Source organism: Tursiops truncatus, chromosome 10 (genome assembly GCF_011762595.2).
Source record: "Tursiops truncatus isolate mTurTru1 chromosome 10, mTurTru1.mat.Y, whole genome shotgun sequence".
Taxonomy (NCBI): domain Eukaryota; kingdom Metazoa; phylum Chordata; class Mammalia; order Artiodactyla; family Delphinidae; genus Tursiops; species Tursiops truncatus.
This window is the reverse complement of record NC_047043.1, coordinates 94,332,629-94,345,276: the sequence shown is the minus strand read 5'-3', so window position 1 is coordinate 94,345,276 and position 12,648 is coordinate 94,332,629.

Below are 12,648 nucleotides of genomic sequence, written 5' to 3'. Positions count from 1 at the left end.
AGGTTTAAAGATAAAGACTTAAGAGCCAGAAAGTGAAACATTAAGAGCAAATCAGATCATTAGATCGTACACCTTTTTGCAGCAGAGACTGTCATTTATCCCTTTCTGTACTTTCCTTTACTCCTGGTTCAAGGTCTGGCACATAGTAGGTGTTCAGTAAAGGCATCCTGAACTAATGCTTTGGCTCTCTTTGGAGATACCACGTTCAATGAGGAATCATGCGTGTCACCAACATCCCCCCCCCACCCTTCTGTAAACTCTTAGAAGGCAGGGACCAGGCCTGACTGCTCTGTTCTTCACTGCCCCTGCGTGCAACTTGGCGCACACAGAGGCTACCAAACGTTTACTTATTGTACTTAATGTTGGTAGGTACCAACAGTGACTTTCAGCATCCTCTAATTATGAACTAGGAGGTCTCAAAGAGCTTCTCGGTCCTGGTGATTTGGAGTACTAACATCTTACGTTCTGTCTCCCAGGTGAACCTCAGTTCTCCTGAATCATAAAATTAAAAATTGGGTGGAGGGAAGATAACATCTGGTGATTTCATAGGGCGGTTATAAGGATAGCGTGACCTCCCACGTGGCAGTAACTAGCAGAGGCCTTGGCACACAGTGGGAATTGATTAGGTGTCAGCTGGCCCTATAAACAGAGGCAAACCTTTCTTTTTAGATCTCGCTTTTGCCTGTGAATGGTGTTGTTAACCAGTACATAGCTAGTGACTTTTGAACTGACTTCCAGTTTCTCTTCCTGAAGTTGCTGCTGGTTTTGTAGTTGAAGGCTTTGAGTAGACGAGCAGAGAGTTTGATTCTGCACAGGGGGTCAGTGTGAGGAAGATCTGGGTGATGTTATGTTTGTGGGTCAGAAGGGGGATCGTAGGAGAGGCTCTTGGTGCTCGGTCCAGATATCCTTTGCCCAGCTGGGGCATCCTTCCCCCAGTAGAGGGAGGGCTGGCTGCTGACAGCTTACAGCTGTACCCTTCATTGGACAGCTGCCCTTGACAAACAGGGCTGTCTCACCTGGAAATGCCTGGGACATTATGTCACTCCCACGTCCCCCGCAGCCAGTGAAACATGGAGGGATCCCAGAGTTCCCTTTGCCGCAAGTGAAGGCGACTCGGTGGTGTCACTCACACTTCGGAGCTCCCTGCGGAATCAGGCTGAGGCTGGACCATAGCCGAAACCACATCCTGGGTAGCTGGGCTACCTGGGTAGCTGGGTAGCTGGGCTTCTCCTGGGTAGCTGGGTAGCTGGGCTTCTCCCCTCGCCCCATTCCATCTTCCTCCCTGATTAAGGATTCTAGTTTCAGACTCTGCTTTTAGGGATCCCAGCCTAATACAGAGACGATCTGAAGACACAGCAAAGAGATGCATTGTCTCGTGTGTGGTTTTCAATACAAAGCAGTGCTTTGTTAATAATGGCAGCTGGCCTATATATTTGTTTGCATGGTGTTTTCATCTGCCAACTTTCCCCCCAAATAGTTCCACTGGGGGGGTTATTCTTTTCCCCAGATTTACGATGAGAAAAACAAGGCGCAGGGCAGTTACCAGACTTGAACAATGTCATGAACAGGTCGCCTGGCACCACGCTTTGTCCTCTTCATCCTTGTCCACTTTCTGGTCAGACTTCCTCTCCTGATGTACTTTTTTCAGTTGAAATCTTTGTTTTGTGGCTGACCTTGCTTTGCCGTTCCCTTCTGAGCACCGAAGCTTCTGGATCACCTTGCATCCTTTAGACCAAAAACCAAACATGAAACAACCCATTTGAGACGTTTGATACCATCTAAATGTCAGAATGTTACTGCTTTGGGCACAGGCCATTGCAAAACTGCCTGACCAAAGACAAACGGTTGCAATGTCTTCTGCAGGAAAGTCTATGATATTTCATATAAAACAGAATAAAAGAAAGTCTTTGCATATACAAATAAACACCTTTTCAGAGTTTATTTTTCAGACAAGATAACGCCAAGAGAAATTGAAGTCCTTTCCAAGTCTGTGTCAGAGAAAGAGTAACTAACATTTAAAAATATTAATTGATGCTAGTTCATATTACCACCAAGCAGTTATTAGTTTGGCTCTAAAAATATGCTATGGTGTAGTTTGCAGGTCTTGGGAATAAGAGTTTACTGGGAGAGAGGAGAAGTGTACTATGTATCTCAAGAGTAGATGCCTATCAAAATAGTTTTAACTATACTATCATTGATTTCTAGACAATACTGCCTCTGACAAAATCATAGCAAATTTTATCGTGTCTTTTGTGTAACAAATCTGACATGGTGGTCAAATCACTGAAAAAGGGGGACAAAAGATTTAGTATTTTAAGTCAGAACACAGCCTTAGAGAGAGCAAGAGAATGAGAGATTGATTGCTTTAGGAAAGATGGTTAAAGATTCTTTAGCAAAATGCTGTCCTTTGCAGTTCCTTGGTACTTATCTATTTTTAATTTTTATTTTGTCTGAAATGATTCACCGCATCACAATAAAAGATAATTAGGGCTTCCCTCATGGCACAGTGGTTAAGAATCTGCCTGACAATGCAGGGGACACGGGTTCGAGCCCTGGTCCGGGAAGATCCCACATGTCGTGGAGTAACTAAGCCCGTGCGCCACAACTACTGAGCCTCCGCTCTAGAGCCCGCGAGCCACAACTAGCGAAGCCCAGGTGCCTAGAGCCCGTGCTTTGCAACAAGAGAAGCCGCCGCAATGAGAAGCCCATGCACCGCAACAAAGAGTAGCCCCCGCTCACTGCAAGTAGAGAAAGCCCGCACACAGCTACAAAGACCCAGTGCAGCCAAACATAAACAAATAAATAAATTAATTTATTTTAAAAAAAGCTATTTAGCCCCTGCTTTCCTGTTTTAGCTCTGAAATGTTGTCTGTTACATTGTGTAGCAGGATAATCATTTGATACTTTAGCTGGTGTGTTTTTATTCCCAGTAAATACTTTTTTAAATCCATTGTCCTGCCGGGCAAGTCAAAGCATCCACTGTTTCAGGATGCGGCAGTTTGGCACATCTCAGGTAACGCAGAAGTCAAGTCTTGCCTTTTGAGTTTTAAAGCAGACTTTTTAAGTACATCGCAGATAGAGAAGTTTTGAGAGGGAAGGGTTTTCAGTTGCCAGACCTTTTGAGCTTCTCAGTTCAGAGAACTCAGGCCCTGCATTTTCAAACATAAACAATCAGGTACAGCAGAACACAGGACTCAGCAGAGCCAGTCCCCTTGCCCACTCAGAATAGACAGCGAGCCCATAAGAGACATCTGGTTTGAACATGGTGGCAGAAAATCACCTGAAGAAACAGAAATACAAACCCCAACTTCAGTGGAAGGAGAAGATTGTTGAAACCCAAACCATGATGTAGGTGGAAAGAAAGGCAAGCCAAAGAAATCGAAGTTTCATAGGGGTGTGTGTCAGAGGAAGTGGGTGTCTTAAGAAACTGCGGATCTCAGGAAACACCTGGAAAGGACAGTTCTTGAAGCCGAGAAAGCAGACTTTGATGTGAAGAACATCAATTCCTTGGAGGTAGGGTTTGGGAAACAGGAATATGGGCAGACAGATGGAGTCGCCCTGGATTCAGTTTCAGTCTGCGAAATCAAGGAGGTGGGTCTAAGTGAGGCATCCCAGAGCAGCCATGTTTGCAGACAGCAGTGTGTCATTGTGTAGTGGAAGAGAGAGAGAATTTACAGTGTGAGCAATCTCATAGCCATTTTTTTTTTCCATTGCCTGGAGAGATTTAAAGGCTGAACAAACCAAAACTTGGGTCAAAGAAAATTCCTGCATGTCTGAAACACACTCTTGACTTCTCCATAGCTGGTTCAGAAGAATTTATCTCCTTCAAAGATGAGTAATTAAGAGGAACTAGCATAAAACTATAAAAACATCCTACAAGGAAAAAAAAAAAAAAAGGTAGAGAACAGGAGGAACAAATGACAATTGAAGATAGTAAAGAGAGGCTGATGCCTGGTGGGGGAGAGCTGGGGACATTTGCTAGCCGGATCCCTGAGAAAAAGCCCCGCTCCCTCCTCCTTTCACGCCTTCTGCAAACTCACTCCCCACCCAGTTTTGGCAAGGGGCTGGGGGAATAGGAATATGAGTTTGAGGACTCCAAGCCGGAGCGTCCTGGGCTGACACTGGTGAGGTAGCAAATCTCGTCAAATTCCCCTGTACTCAGTATGTCACGGGGCTTGTACTATAGAAACAGCTGCCTTGGCGTGCTCAGGTGGAGAAGGCCACCCACACCTCAGAGAGATCCTTCTGGTCCCAGAGACACGAGAGAACAGCCAGGTGTGTTTCCATCCCTCCTACAGGGACACAGAGTACTTGAGTGACAGCTAGACCCATACAGACCTTGTCTTACATCTGTGGGTAAGTGTGAACAGAGGCTGGATGGAACAGTGATGTTCCCAAGAATTCCTAAGCAAATAGATGATGATCAATATTAGGGCTCTGGGGCTTCCCTGGTGGTGCAGTGGTTGAGAGTCTGCCTGCCGATGCAGGGGACGCGGGTTCGTGCCCCAGTCTGGGAAGACCCCACATGCCGCGGAGCGGCTGGGCCCGTGAACCATGGCCGCTGAGCCTGTGCGTCCAGAGCCTGTGTCCCAAAACGGGAGAGGCCACAACAGTGAGAGGCCCATGTACCGCACACACACAAAAAAAATTAGGGTTCTGTAGGGAAACAGTACCAATAGGCTGTGTGTGTGTGTGTGTCTGCCTGTCTGTCTGTCTGTCTGTCTACAGAGGGAGGGGGTGTATTTTAAGGCATTGGTTCACGTGACCTGCAAGTCCACATTCTGCAGGGTGTGCTGGCAGGCTGGAGGTCACAGGAAGAGCAGATGTTTCAGCCTCAAGTCTGGAGGCAGAATTCCCTTCTCTTCAGGGAAGGTCAGTCTTTTTTCTCTTACCTCTGATTGGATCCCCAACCGTACTATGGCGGGCAGTCTGCTTTACTCAGAGTCTACTGATTTAAATGTTATTTTCAGCTAAAAATTACCTTCACCATGACATCTAGGCTGCTGGTCTTTGATGAAATATCTGGGTCCTGTGTCCTAGGCCAAGTTGAGACATAAAATTAACCATCAGGACCCTAAACCGGAGCCCCAGATGCTTTCATCTCCCATATTGTCTCTGGAGTTCTGTTATGCATCCCTGGCGTGAGAGTGAGGGGAGGTGTAAGTAGACGATCTGCCGCCCAGGGGATGGCGGCTCACAGGAAGCCTTAAATTCAGCTGTTGGAGAAACTGTCACATGTCTGGAACACCCAGGTGTGTGAACTGACATCCGTGTCAGGTGCCCCTGTGTGCTCTGCCCACACTGGCTTCAGCATCTCTGCCTGGCAGGGCCCCTCTTGACCTTCTCCTCCTCTGGGTGCTTCCGGAAGCGCTGACAGACCAGCTTGTTTGTACCACGCAGACCCCACACACTGTCCTTTCCAGGAGCCTCTGTCTCCCAGAGTTCCCAACGCGACTGAGTTCCTCTTGTCTTCCGTGATCATTTGCTTGTTAAGGCTCCTTTCCTTGGTTTCCTTTCCTTTCTCTCTTGTTTCCAGGCATCAACTCCCCAATAAATTGCATCCCTCCGATCCTTTTCTCAGGGGCTGCTCTGAGGAAGCTCGAACCAAAACAGTGTCCCTCTTAAGAGCATTCTCTCCTTTAATCACATCATAGGTGTTGATGGACAGTCAACATGAGAGACTTAAGTCAGACTCATAGAGGATTATGCAACCTCAGGTTATGAGAACGATCAATTTCAAGGGTTGCGTGTCTGTTGAGACCTGTTTCCTCCTTGTCTTATTTGCCTGACTGACAGTGAGACGTCATTGCTAACGTTTGAGCTTGAAATTTCACAGATCTTCAGTTCTCTCTCTGCAACTGTCAGAGAGCTGCACTCACTTCCCTACAGTACAAGAGCCCAGTCATAAAGATCCTTACATACTTAAAGTGGGCGATAAGCTACCCATTGCATGAATTTGATTCCTTATTGGAATTATTTTCAAGTAAACGTACAACACCCTAGTAAATGAACACCCAAACACTACGTCTATCCCCCCCATTTTTACTGAGTCTTTTGGTTCAACAAATATTTATTTATTCAGTGTCGTAGAAGCTGGGGATTCAGCGGCAGATCACACAAGCAAATCCTTTCCTGTGTAGAAGAACACAGTAAAGAGGTGATATTTAAACAAAGTCCTGAAGGTCGCATCAGGCTAGACGTGCACAAAGCTGGGAGAAATTTCCAGCAAAGGAAACAGTAAGTGCAAAGGCCCTGCGTGCACGCGTGTGCGCACACACACAGACACGCATGCACGCACACACACACACAAGAAACATACACACATTTGATGTGTTTAAAAAGTAGAAGGAAGGCCAAAGAGGCAAGCCAGAGCAGGATGAATGAGGAGGGGCTGGCAGATGAGGTCTGAGAGGTGTGGAGCGGGCGGGGAGCAGGGCATGTAGGGCCTTGTGATGATGGTGCTTTTTACTCTCATTGCGATATGAAGCCACTGGGATCTTTTGGCCCAAGCAGTGTCACAATCTGTCATACGCTTTCAAAGGATCGCTCTGCCTGCTGTGTGGGGTGGGAGAAAGTGCAGAGATAGAAGCTGAGATGCCTTTGGCATGATTACAAGTGTAATAGTTGGTTATTAATCTGTGACATTATTTTGATAGAAAACAGACTTTAGAAAAACAGGCTGATGGGTTCTTCCCCGGGGGAAGGAATAAGCCCCTCCGGTATTCTATCATGTAATTTCTTTCTCAACCAGAAAGGGGCTTAATTGCACAGTGGCAGCTGAAGACCATTGTTAACCAAATAACAAAACAATTTCAATTAAGAGAGAAGAAGGTCCTGCCAAGGAAAGAGTCCATTCTCATGGGGAATTTCCTTGAAAGCCAAGACTCGCTGCCGTGCTTTTGTTCAGAGTCCTCCTGTGTTGCATGGGAAATGAGGGTTCCTGTTTCTGACCAGCCTCTGGAAATTGAAGGACTTCACGGCGGGAATCCAGAGACCTGGGTTCTCAGTGTGGCTCTGTCACAACCTTGTAGGGTGACCTTGGGGCATCTCACACAGCAGCGCCGGCCTCTGTTCTGCAAGTCTGTAGGATGTGAGGTGGTGTGGCCCGTCTGTCACATCTCAGCCGTCGGTTCGGGGGCTCCTGAGACTCTGCGTCTGAAAGTGACTTGTAGCTGAGAAGCACCACTTGATGCGGGGGCCTCATCATTAGCTCCGCCCAGATACTAAAGGAACAAGGCGTGTCATGGGAAGGGGATGTGACAAACGGACAAGCGGAAACAGTGAAGCGATGGCTGCCATTCACCCTGTTTTGTCCAGCAGTGCCAAGCACTGTCCTCTCATTAAGGTTCAGAAACATCACACAGTAGACGTGAGTCTTCATATAGAAGGCCTCACGTGCAAAGGCCCAGCGGTGGTTAGCATCACGTGCACAGTTGCGTGATGGAGGGAGCGGCGGGGATCCTAAGCTGGACGAGTCTCTCCAGCAGCACCAGCTGGTGTGGTCAGAGGAGGGCTCTCTGGAGGAGACCCGTGAGCTGGTGGGAGGAAGATATGGTGCAGTCTGGGGGAGGGGTGCTTACGGGCAAGGGACAGGTAGTGCAAAAGTGCCAGGTCACTTTAGGAGTCACGTCATTGCCGTAACTGTGCAAAGCAGTCAGTGGTGAGACAGCAGCGCAGTATATTCAGAGACATTAACACAGGTAATAGAGATTTATTGCTGCTGCTTGCCCTATAGCCCCTTGACCCACTTCTGAGTTGCCTGCCGGGAAGGTGGACAGTTTCCCTTAACCTGCTAAGAGCGTCTCACCTCCATCTCCCGCTCTGTCTCCTTCTCTGCCTGTGAGTGTTGTTCTCCATCACCAGGAGAACCTGCTCCGTCTTTCTGTGGGAAACTGGATATACTCATGGGAACAGCCTTCAGCCAAGAGGGAAACTTCCCAAGAGAAGCGCCCGGCCTCCCTGCTCTCTGGCGGCACAATTTTGAGGTGCGTTCCCTGCGGTTTCTCAGAGAATCCCCAGGAGGGCTGAGCTCTGGTTGCCCACAGTGGTGACCCCCTCCTTCACACACCTGGTGTTAGTTTTCTGGGGCTGCCATAAAAAAGGACCATGGACTTGGAGGCTTAAACAGCACAAGTGTATCGTCTTGAGTAGTTCTGGAGGCTGAAGTCCAAGACCAAGGTGTCAGCAGGGTTCCTTCTGAGGCTTCTCTCCTTGGTTTGTAGGTGGCGGTCTTCTCCCTGTGTCTTTATGTGAATTTCTCTGTGTGTGTCTGTGTCCAGATTTCCTCTTCTTATAAGGACAGGATTCATATTGGATCAGGGCCCACCCATATGACCTCATTTTTCCTTCATTACCTCCTAAAAAACCCTACTGCTAATTACAGACACCTTCTGAGGTACTAGGGTTAGGACCCCAACATGTAACTTTTGGGGGGACGCAATCCATCCCATAACACACCCTTTCTTGGCATTTCTTTCCTTCCCTCTGTCTCCCTACTCTCCTAGGTCCTCGCCCTAATATACCGGTTGTAGCCAAGTCCTTAATCTTGGGTCTGCTTCGGGGACCGTGAACTGAGAAAATAGGAAGTGATAAAATCCTGGGGATAGCCGGAAAGTGCAAATCCACCTAAAAGCGTTTACATTCATTTTAGAAAAATAACAGATAAGCAAAAAGCTCTGTGTGGACTCTGCAGAAGCACTTGTACAGTTTCAGTCTCGCCTTATTTTTGTGCAATCTCTGGGTCAGATACTTTAAAGTTTACCTGTTACTTTCTATGATTTGTGTGTGTGTGTGTATAAGGACCCTATCCCCTGAAATGTAGGAAATATATGTAATTTAAAATAAAAAGGGGAAGTGTTATAATGTTATTCATTATAATGAAGATAATTCTTCACGCTGAGGTTTTAAGGACACTCTTATTTCTGAGGACTTGACCCCTTATTTCAATAATGCACACGGCTGAGTTACACCCAGGCGGATTGGAGTTTATGCCTGGGGATTGTTGCATCCCCATAAGGAAGGGCTGTGACTGACATCCCCTCATTCAGCGCAGCTTTGCAGGGTGTGGTGCCAGCTTTGCCCAGTAGAGGGCGATGCAGCTACAGGAACAAGAGAAAAGTGTTTTTTGGCCCAAAACTAGTGAATTAGGAAGCTTGCTGCAGGGAGATTTGCATTTCCAGTTGAGATCACAGACACCCCTTTTGTACTTCAGTGTAAATTACACTTATCACAGCCACACGCAGGATGCTGAAACAGTTGACTGGGTTCATAACTGATCGATCACCACTGAATCGGGGGTGTGATTTTCAGAGACAACAGGCAGGTTACGGTATTGGTAATATGTCTTCTTTCTTCAAGCCATCTCTCTCCCCAGTACGAGCTGGCTACGGGGAGACGGGAAGGCGACTGAACATCAAGGCTGAAGATCAGAGTTTGAATCGCTCTGGCTTCTTATGGCACCTTGAATTTAAAATAAGTTGTTTACATCTGATGTCATCCTGTTTCCTAACCTGTAAAGCAGGAATAGTGAAATCAGCCCCTAGGAATATTTTGATAAAGAAAATGCTGAAGGATTTTGTAAATTTTAAGGGAGTAGCACCCTTGAAGGGTGGGGAGGTTATTATCAAGGCTGACCATGTTAGTCTTCGTGTTGTAAAAACCTTCCGTGAATGGTATACTTCCTAAAATTCTACTCTTAGATCTTCATTTCTTTGGATTGAATTGCGTCTTTAACGAGTGCATTTCCCTGGAATGGCACGTATCCAGTAGACAGTTATAAATCATCAATATTTGATGTGTTAACTTTGGGGACTGGTGCCTCTGACAGAGAGTAAGAGCTAAGACATCTTGATTTGGGGAAAGGTAGAGACATTTTAATAAGGGCCAGTGATTCTCTGCTGGCATAGTGTATCAGACCCTGATCTTTAGAGTAAATTGTGGCGGAAGAGAGAAAGGGGGAGAGACCGAGCCAGAAGGGAATGGCCCAGCCTCACAAGTTTGCCAGACAGGAGCCAGGTCTTAAAATTTTTCATTTATTTTCTGAATCGCTAAATCCCTATTGCATAACAAATATTTGAGATCATGTCTGTATGGTAGAATTTACCGTTACTTCAATAGTAAAGCATTTACTGAGCATACCTTATTATACAGTTAAGAAAACAGAGAAGGAAAAGTACAGGTTTCCAGACTAATTGGGTGGATGGAGGGATAAGGAGTTTTACATGATCTGTGCTGTGATTGCGTCTCAACTCCATGAAGGCAAGAGTGAATTCTTTTTGTTCACTTCTATATATTCATTATTTGATACATGGTAAATGCTCAACACATAAATGAATGGATGAATGAATGAATGTATGAAACCATCTTAATGTAGGGCAAAGTCTCATAATATGTTCCTTGACCCACTCCCCCCAGTCACCTAATCCTTTTAAATAAAAAGCACTTACTATGTAGAAGTCACTGTTCTAAGTACTTCTCATACATTAATTCATTTAATATTCTCTCAGCCCTATGAGATAGGTACTGTTATTATTACTCTCACTTTTCAGATGAGGAAACTAAGGTTCATAGTGGGTAAGTCACTTGCCCAAGGTCACACAGCTAGGAGTTGGCAGTGATGAGATTTGAACTCACACAATCTAGTCCTAGAGTCAGTGCTCAAAATCACTTGATTGTGTTGCTTCCCTGTACGTAAAAAGAGTAAGACACATCAATAGGTGCTGGTAAGAAGGAGTCAACAACTTGTATTTTTAAGTTAAAAAAAAAAAAGGAAAGCAAGATACTGGCCAATGTATTTAATAACATACCATCTATGTCCAGAGAAAAAGAGGGTCAGATATGCTTGAATATGTACGGGCTCTCTTAAGAAGGAAAGAGAAGACAACAGTGCTGATGGGTCAACTCAGAGGGGGGCGTTTGAGGAATGGGTGTCAGGAGTGGGAAGGAGACATGCATTTTGTTCCACTGTCTTTGGTCGTGGCTCCAAACAATTTTATTTTCTTTAAAAAAAATTTCCCTTTCTAATATGTAGCTTTGATTTATATGTGTTTATTAATTATGCACAAGTGCTACTGTCAGCACATGCATTAATCATTAGTAAAGCTTGTTTCTCTGTTAGAGGAAAAGACAGATGACAGTAGTGGGGCACACATTTCTTTCCCGCATTCCTCTTGGCATTGCACGTACCCCACTTCAGAGACACCTTCAGCAATCGTACTGCTGGTGATTTTCCTATCACCTATCCTGCCCCACCCCTGAGACCCAGCCCAGACCCTCTGCATGAGAACCTCTGGGAGTTGTTCCTGGGTAATCTGCATGGGCAACAAAGGCTAGGTGATTCTTCTATATCCTCTTGTTTGAGAATCATTACCCTCCCCTTCCCCCTCCCCCTCCAAGCATTTTGCTGGGTCTTGGGATTTTAAAGGTAAATAAGAATCATTTGTCCACTGTCCTCACAGAATTTATAACCTAGAGTAGGAAAAAGAGAAGTGATCAAGCAGATATAAAAGGGCGATGCCCAGGGCTGCTGATGGGTGTCATCCCCTTTGTCATATACTGAATATTCCTATCGTCCTTCTACCTCAGGTTCATGGCCACGTGACTTCCTTTGGCATTCAGTGAAACAGACAAGCTATTTCTTTAGCAGCCTCCCACCAAACGTTTGTGACACCTGTAAGACTTGCCTGTCCCCTTCTGGGTATAATCTCAAATTTCCTGAATCTCCCAGGCCTTGTAAATTACATTTCCAACATTCTTCCACACCTACTAGGCTACAAGTATTTGGAATTTCACAGTGAAGGGCGAGCCAAGGCATGGCCCCTGTAGGAAGCAATGGTAAGTGCTCTCTGGGCCACTCATGACATCTCATTTTAGGGTGAGTATAGTCTGGTTGTTTTCCAAGCCAGAAGGCACTCGCTTTGCATTTGCTTCAAATCTATGCACTTTAAAAAATACCATGACATTTTGCTTCTGAGACAAAAGTCAAATGCCAAAAAACATTCACCTCTACAAGTGTGGGTATTAAAAACTTAATTTATAAATGCAAACAAGATCAGCTGCTGAGATGCCAGTGCAGTTACCTAGTTTGCAGACTTGGAGATTGTGGGCAGTATTCCTCCTGTCTGCTCTGCACCTGTGTGTTTGTTGCCTTATCAGGGATTGAGAGAGCTGTTCCAGAAAAAAGCCACCATTGGCGTTGGCTATCCTTTCCTGTCTGAATGCTTAAATACAGCTGGCGGGCTTGAGGTTACAGTTCTGGAGTTTATTTAGAGGGAAAATGGGAAATGAGGCGGCGTATGGTGCATCTGGTGTTCTGTGCGCTCTCCTCGTCCGTGTCATTGGGAAAGCTACCCCTCCCTCATTCCATGAGGCCTGAGTGGGGCTGTCAATCACAGTGCGCTCTTCCCGCCACGGCCCCGTGGGGATGAGTATCTGGTCCAGATGATTTCAGGCACAGTACCTCTTGCCCCTGGGACTAGCACAGGCACATAAATAGATGCTTCGCAAGAGGAAGAGATTTGTCTTTTACTTCAGAGAACTCAGTAAGTACTTACAGCATGGATAAGAATCTCAAATATTAGTTGCAAAACCAGTTTTAAATTTGTAAAAGGGTGTCGGGAGACAGAAAGTTCCTGATTCCCAGAGGAGGGG